Below are 7,173 nucleotides of genomic sequence, written 5' to 3'. Positions count from 1 at the left end.
GCCTCTCCCACGGCTGCCCGTGCCCCGGCCACGCACCGCGCCTACACGCCACGCGCTACACACGCCCGAAGTTGTGCCAACGTGTGTTCCTGCCCGCACCCGAACCTTCCTGCTGCTGCACCGCTCGCCGACCCGCCGAGCTCCTCGTGTCGACCTCTTCCCCCCCTGCGCTGCCGCGCCCACCTGCAGCTCGCCCCGCGCGGCCCGTCACTCCCTCGCGTCACGCGCGCGTGCGCCGGCACGCACCACGGTGCCTTGCGCGCCTCCCCCTGTTCATGGCTCCTGCCGAGCCGCCCCGACTTCGCCCGTCGGCAGCCCTGCTCGCCCGCTCGCCGCAACCACCACACTGCTTGCTATTGCCGCCACTCGCCCTCGGATCCCGTCGTTGCTGCTCTGCACAGCCGCAGCCGCCGCCCCCTTCCCCCCTGCTTGCCTCGCCATCGGCCTGCCTGGCCTGTGCCCGCCTACCAGGATGCTGCTCCCTGCGCCGCTCCCCACGCCAGGCCCGCGCCTTCCCGGTCCGGCGCCGTGGCCGCTGCCGCGCCCGCCGGCCACGCCCTCCATGGCCCGACCACCTCTCGCCGTCGTCTCATCGGCGGTTTGCATGCGCCCAGGCGAACGGTTGCTGGGCACCCGTTGCGCCCGCTGCCTGTAACCCGCCAGCGCCCATTAACCCCCCTGTACCAATGACAAGTGGGCCCCGCCCCTAGAATGTGTTAAAAAAGAGAGAATTAAATAAATAAATAAATAATAAAAATATAATTAATTAATTTAGTTAACTAAATAGTCACTGACTGCTGGGTCCCACCCACTAATTAACCCATTTAGTTAGTTTTAAAAACTTTGTTAATGCCCCTGACAATGACATGTGGGTCCCACTGGACCCACCTGTCTGGTTTGACTGGTCAACCGACCAGTTGACCTGTTGGCATCACTCTGATGTCATGCTTGCGTCATCCCACACTATTCTGGATAATGTTAGATTTAAATAACTAATTAAAATCAAAAATGATTTAATTTTTTAGAAAATCATATCTTTTAATCCGTAACTCGGATGAAAATACTTTCTACATGAAAGTTGCTCAGAACGACGAGACGAACCCGGATACGCAACCTGTTCGTCCACCACGCATCCCTAGCATACCGAACACGCAACTTTCCCCCTCCGGTTCATCTGTCCGAAAATGCGAAACACCGGGAATACTTTCCCGGATGTTTTCCCCCTTCACCGGTACCACCTCGTATCGCGTTAGGGCACACCTAGCATCACGCTTTGTCATGTCATGCATCGTCATGCATTTGTTTGCATTATATTTATTGTTTCTTCCCCCTCTTCTCTCGCTAGACATCGAGACCGACGCCGCTGCTACCCAGTACGACTACGGTGTTGACGACCCCTCTCTCTTGCCAGAGCAACCAGGCAAGCCCCCCCTTGATCACCAGATATCGCCTACTCTCCTCTATACTGCTTGCATTAGAGTAGTGTAGCATGTTACTGCTTTCCGTTAATCCTATCCTGATGCATAGCCTGACATTGTTGCTACAACTGTTGTTACCTTTACCTGCAATCCTAATGCTTAGTATAGGATGCTAGTTTATCATCAGTGGCCCTTCATTCTTTTCCGTCTGCCTTGCTATACTATCGGGCCATGATCACTCGGGAGGTGATCACGGGTATATACTATATACTTTATATATGATACTTGAGGTGACTAAAGACGGGTCGGCTCGTAGGAGTACCCGCGAGTGATCCACGGATTGGGTCCGAAAGGACGTTTGTCCCGACGGCCCTTTGAGTGGATCTTTGTGGTGAAGCGACATGGCAGGTTGAGACCACCTAGGAGAGAGGTGGGCCTGGCCCTGGTCGGCGTTCGCGGTTATTTCAAAATAACACGTTTAACGAGATCTTGGTATTTGATCTGAGTCTGGCTACTGGCCTATACGCACTAACCATCTACGCGGGGACAGTTATGGGCACTCGATGTCGTTGTATCAGCCGAAGCCTTCGTGACGTCAGCAACTGACCGGCGCGCGCCGGATTGGACTGGAATGCCTGCTAGGCTAGGTCTGCTTCCGGCCGCCCACGCAACGTGCTGGTGTGCTAAGGGCGATGGGCCCAGACCCCTGGGCGCTTAGGTTTAGACCGGCGTGCTGACCTCTCTGTTGGTCTAGGTGGGGCTGCGACGTGTTGATCTTCCGAGGCCGGGCATGACCCAGGAAAGTGTGTCCGGCCAAATAGGATCGAGCGTGTTGGGTTATGTGGTGCACCCCTGCAGGGAAGTTAATCTATTCGAATAGCCGTGATCTTTGGTAACAGGACGACTTGGAGTTGTACCTTGACCTTATGACAACTAGAACCAGATACTTAATAAAACACACCCTTCCAAGTGCCAGATACAACCGGTGATCGCTCTCTCACAGGACGACGAGGGAAGGATGATCGGTTAGGATTATGCTATGCGATGTTACTTGGTGAACTTACCATCTACTCTCTTCTCCTGCTGCAAGATGGAGGTTACCAGAAGCGTAGTCTTCGAAAGGACTAGCTATCCCCCTCTTATTCCGGCATTCTGCAGTTCAGTCCACATATGATAGCCTTATTCCAGTTGATACCAATGCATGCATATGTAGTGTAGCTCTTTGCTTGCGAGTACTTTGGATGAGTACTCACGGTTGCTTTTCTTCCCCTTTTCCCCTTCCCTATATCTGATTGCTGCAACTAGACGTTGGAGCCCAGGAGCCCGACGCCACCGTCGACGACGACTACTACTACTCGGGAGGTGCCTACTACTACGTGCAGCCCGCTGACGACGACCAGGAGTAGTTTAGGAGGATCCCAGGCAGGAGGCCTGCACCTCTTTCGATCTGTATCCCAGTTTGTGCTAGCCTTCTTAAGGCAAACTTGTTTAACTTATGTCTGTACTCAAATATTGTTGCTTCCGCTGGCTCGTCTATGATCGAGCTCTTGTATTCGAGCCCTCGAGGCCTCTGGCTTGTAATATGATGCTTGTATGACTTATTTTATTTGTAGAGTTGTGTTGTGATATCTTCCCGTGAGTCCCTGATCTTGATCGTACACGTTTGCGTGTATGATTAGTGTACGATTGAATCGGGGGCGTCACATGATAGTACAAAGAACACCAGAAATATTAAATACATCCAGGTTTGTAGACCACCTCGTGACAACTACAAGCACTGGAACGAGCCAAAGGCGCGTTGCCGCCATCGCCCCTTCCTCTATGAAGCCGGACATATCTTGTTGTAGTGGACAGTACGGAAATCGCTGTGCTAAGGCCCCATAGAATCAACGCACCAGGACAGCAACCGCCGCTGATAAAGAGATGTGTAGAACAGAAGGAACCAACGTGTAGACACATGAACACAGACGAACGAAGATCAGATCCACATGGATCTGTTGAAGACAAATTCCAACCGGATCCCGCGAGATCCGCCGGCGACAAATCTCCACACGCCCTCCGGCGATGCTAGAAACAACATCGAGACGGGCATCTACAGTCGGTCATCCTTAAATCCTGCTCAAATGTCCGCAGACGCGTGCGGTCAGTGATCAAACAGACGAGAGAAGGAAAAAAGATGACCCAACCGGCCACCTCGTATTATTCTATATGTCTGAGCCTTCCTCGAACCCTCATATTAAAAAACAAATATAGGGAGATTATTCTATATGTCTGAGCCTTCCTCGAACCCTCATATTAAAAAACAAATATAGGGAGGATATGATCTAACAGACGAGAGAAGGAAAACAATGATCCAATTTGACCCCTCGTATTATTCAATACGTCTGGACTTTCCTCAAACTCTTATATTAAAAGAAAAATATAGAAAGGATATGAGGGCATCTAGGCTCGTCCGGTCAGCCTGTCATGTAGGACGCGATCCTATCTCAAGCATCTTTTCTCTTTTTTGTGATGAGAAGTGTGGCGGCATGAACAAACAAATAAGGACTTGATATGGACACGTCTTATCACTGACGAGTCGTCTCCGCGAACATTAGGGGGGCAGATGAACGGACAAATAGGTCCGGTCACTGACCAGTCGTGTCTGTCCACAAACGTTCAAGAGGCCAGATGAACGAACAAATAGGGGCTTAATAAGGACACGTCTGGTCGCGTCCGTAGACGTTCATGGGCCAGATTTACTGTAAGTCCGGCTGTAGATGCTCTAAAAAAGAAGAAGAAAAAAACTGGTGGTGGACTTGGTCCCCGTTAGTCGAAATGAAGCAGAGTAAAATGGACGTTCACCCTGCTCTTTGGCGGGCAGGGTGGATGGATTTCAAATTCCCACGGTGATCACGCACGCTACCGGTAGTACTTGCAATTTGTCCGGGAGTGTAGAATCCCACCGCGTATTGCACGTTTCCGGCACGCGAGCCGCTCCCACCGCGTATTGTGCGGGCTTGCTTGCTGGCCATGAGCCTACGCCACGTACCCTGATGCAGTGGCTCCATACAGAGCGGGTGCCTGGTGCGAAAATACGAAGGAGAATCTGGGTGTCACCGCATCCTGTATATAATTTTTTTAGTAATTCAAAAAAAGTTTAAAAAATTTCAAATCTTTTTTTATCAAACATGATCAAGTATTGTAGTAGTATAAAAAGATTCGTTGAAGAATGACTTTCGTTGCATCCTGGGTTGAAGGGTCGGCAAAAAACTCTATATACAAGTACTATACCCGCTATACTGTTGTCATAAACTTGTCTTTTTTGCCCCGAAGTCAATATGAATCATTTCTTATCTAATTTTTTTATACAAGTAGAATACTTAATCATGTTTGATTCCAAAAAAAATTTGAAAATTTTTAAACTTTTTTTGAACTACTATTTTTTTTGGCGCATATAGGATGCGCCGGAACCCGAGAGTCCCGTCCGTGCCTGGTGTCCCAATTCTCTTTGCAGATGTGCTGACGGCCCAAGAGGTAGCGACGAGAAGAGACACCAGTTAAAAAGGTACTGGCAAAGAGGTTCAACGCAACGTCAAGATGGCCGAGTTGGTCTAAGGCGCCAGTTTCAGGTACTGGTCCGAAAGGGCGTGGGTTCAAATCCCACTCTTGACACACATCTTTTTTCTTTTTCATTTTTTATTATTAATTTGCTACGTTGCCTTCCAGCTCGTTTTATGCTGAGTTTCAAAAGTTTGAGCACCACATTCGATTCCACAGACAGAATGTAACGTAACACACCGTCCTTCAGTTCACCACTGCCACGCTTCTTTCTTCTCCAAGAAGGTCTCAGCCGCTCACTCCGGCAGCAGCCCGGCGGCCTTGTACGACTCGACGCTGTCCCTGAGGCACTCCTCCACCGCCCTCAACTTCCACCCCAGCGCCTGCAGCCTCTTGGAGCTCATCATCCTTTCCTCTTCCCCTTCAACAAACCTGCACATAACCTCCTGGTTAGTGGTCACACAAAAGTGCAACTGCAAGCTGATCGCATGTGCAGTTATGTACTCCTGCGTTCTTACTTACTTCATGGGGCGTGTAAGGTCTGGATAGAAGCTCTTGACGATGTCGACCATTTCAGACAGCTTCTTTCGGTACGCGCCGCCGCAGATGTACCGCCCGGACGCCTCCGGGGTCTCGTACGCCAGGACGAGCGCGTCGGCGAGGTCCCGGACGTCCACCGCGTTCCTCGCCTTGTCCTCCACGGTGTCGCAGTCGCCTGCACATGCAACAAGGCAAGACACACGAGAAATGTTGATCCACAATTGCTCGTTGTCTAGTACGGAGTACACGATAAGGCACACCGGAAGAAAGACTTGCCTTTGAGCAGGTTGACGAGGACCAGGCTGCTGGTGTTGGCCACGCGCTACAGCAGCGGGCCGAGGACCAAGGGCGGGCACACGGTGACCACGTCCAGCCCGGTCTTCTCGGCGTAGGCCAGAGCCTCGCGCTCGGCCAGTGTCTTGGAGAGGGCGTACCACATCTGCCAAGATGGAAATCGACACAAGGTGAGTGACAACTGACACCTACTACATAGGTCGATAACTATAGGATTTTGATTTTGAAAACGGAAAAGAGAATGGATGCCACCCCCGTGGTTCTGCAGTGGTCCTCGTCTGACCACGCGTCCTCGTCCAGGACGGCGTCCCTGGGGAAGCCGGGGTTCATGGCCACCGCGGCTGCCGACGACACCACGACGACGCGGCCGACCTTGGCTTGGTGGCAGGCCTTGAGCACGTTCTGCGTGCCCCTCACCGCCGGAGCCAGGACCTCCACCTGAGCACATGAGAGGTCACCACGACAGAACAACAAATTCGATGATACGTAGATCAACACTCAGGTTCCTGATGAAAAATGGTACTGCTACGTTACCTCGGGGTTCTGGGGCTTGTCGGCGGGGACGGGGCTGGCGACGTGGAAGACGCCGCCGCAGCCGGTCACGGTGTACGCCACGCTCGCGTAGTCCAGCACGTCGGCCTTGAACAGCCGCAGCCGCTCGCCGGCGCCGTCCAGCGCCTTCAGGTGGCCGGTCCTGCGATCACCTGCGTGCACCAACGCGCTTGCACCGTCGGGTCGGTCCTTTGCACGGGACAACTCAAAAGAAAAGGTGGCGTCGACCTTTTCTTACCGAGGTCGCGAACGGTGCCATGCACCGTGTACTCGCCCGTGGACAGGAGCCGCTTCACGAGCCACGAGCCGACGAAGCCGCCGGCGCCGGTCACGCACACCGTCTTCGTCTTGCTCGCCTCGCCCTCCATGGGTTCCTTTCCTTTTCTCCTCGTGCTCTCGCCGCCTTGCGATCACCGCTCGCCGGCCGGCGCCTTCGCGTATCGATCTATAAATGCGCGCGTGTCCGGCGTCTGGCGGCGGCGACCGCTGTTTCTGCGGCCTGCGCGTGGCAGCTGCTTGGTCTGAAAGTAGGACAAGTGTGGCGCGGGAGTCCAACTCAGGCCGCAGAGCAAGACACGCCTTGCCGCTCGTGTGGCACGCAGGACCCTGCTGGATCTCTAAGCTTCATGATGTTTGTCTAGTGCAGAAACTGTATCACGGCAAAGATACTCCGAAACTGCTTCAAAGCCGACTCGCCATGCACGATGCATGAACGATTGACTATCTGATGGATGAAGATACTCCATCCGTTCCATAATATAGTAGTGTTTTTAACACTAGTGCACAGGTCTCGGCTCATCATTTTGTTTCCAGCAAAAAATTGCTAAGC

At 52.6% G+C, this 7,173-nt stretch overlaps 1 non-coding gene and 1 pseudogene across 1 annotated transcript; one reads left to right on the top strand and one right to left on the bottom strand.

Annotated features, from left to right (window-relative positions):
- The first annotated feature begins 4,991 nt into the window (after positions 1–4,991).
- On the top strand, positions 4,992–5,072 carry TRNAL-CAG. The gene has a single exon. It is a non-coding gene; the product is annotated as a tRNA-Leu (tRNA).
- A 182-nt stretch (positions 5,073–5,254) lies between these two features.
- On the bottom strand, positions 5,255–6,712 carry LOC119333663 (annotated as a pseudogene).
- Between the last annotated feature and the right edge of the window lie 461 nt (positions 6,713–7,173).

Source organism: Triticum dicoccoides, chromosome 7A, assembly GCF_002162155.2.
Source record: "Triticum dicoccoides isolate Atlit2015 ecotype Zavitan chromosome 7A, WEW_v2.0, whole genome shotgun sequence".
In the NCBI taxonomy this organism is placed as follows: domain Eukaryota; kingdom Viridiplantae; phylum Streptophyta; class Magnoliopsida; order Poales; family Poaceae; genus Triticum; species Triticum dicoccoides.
This window is presented reverse-complemented; position numbering and strand designations above follow the sequence as displayed.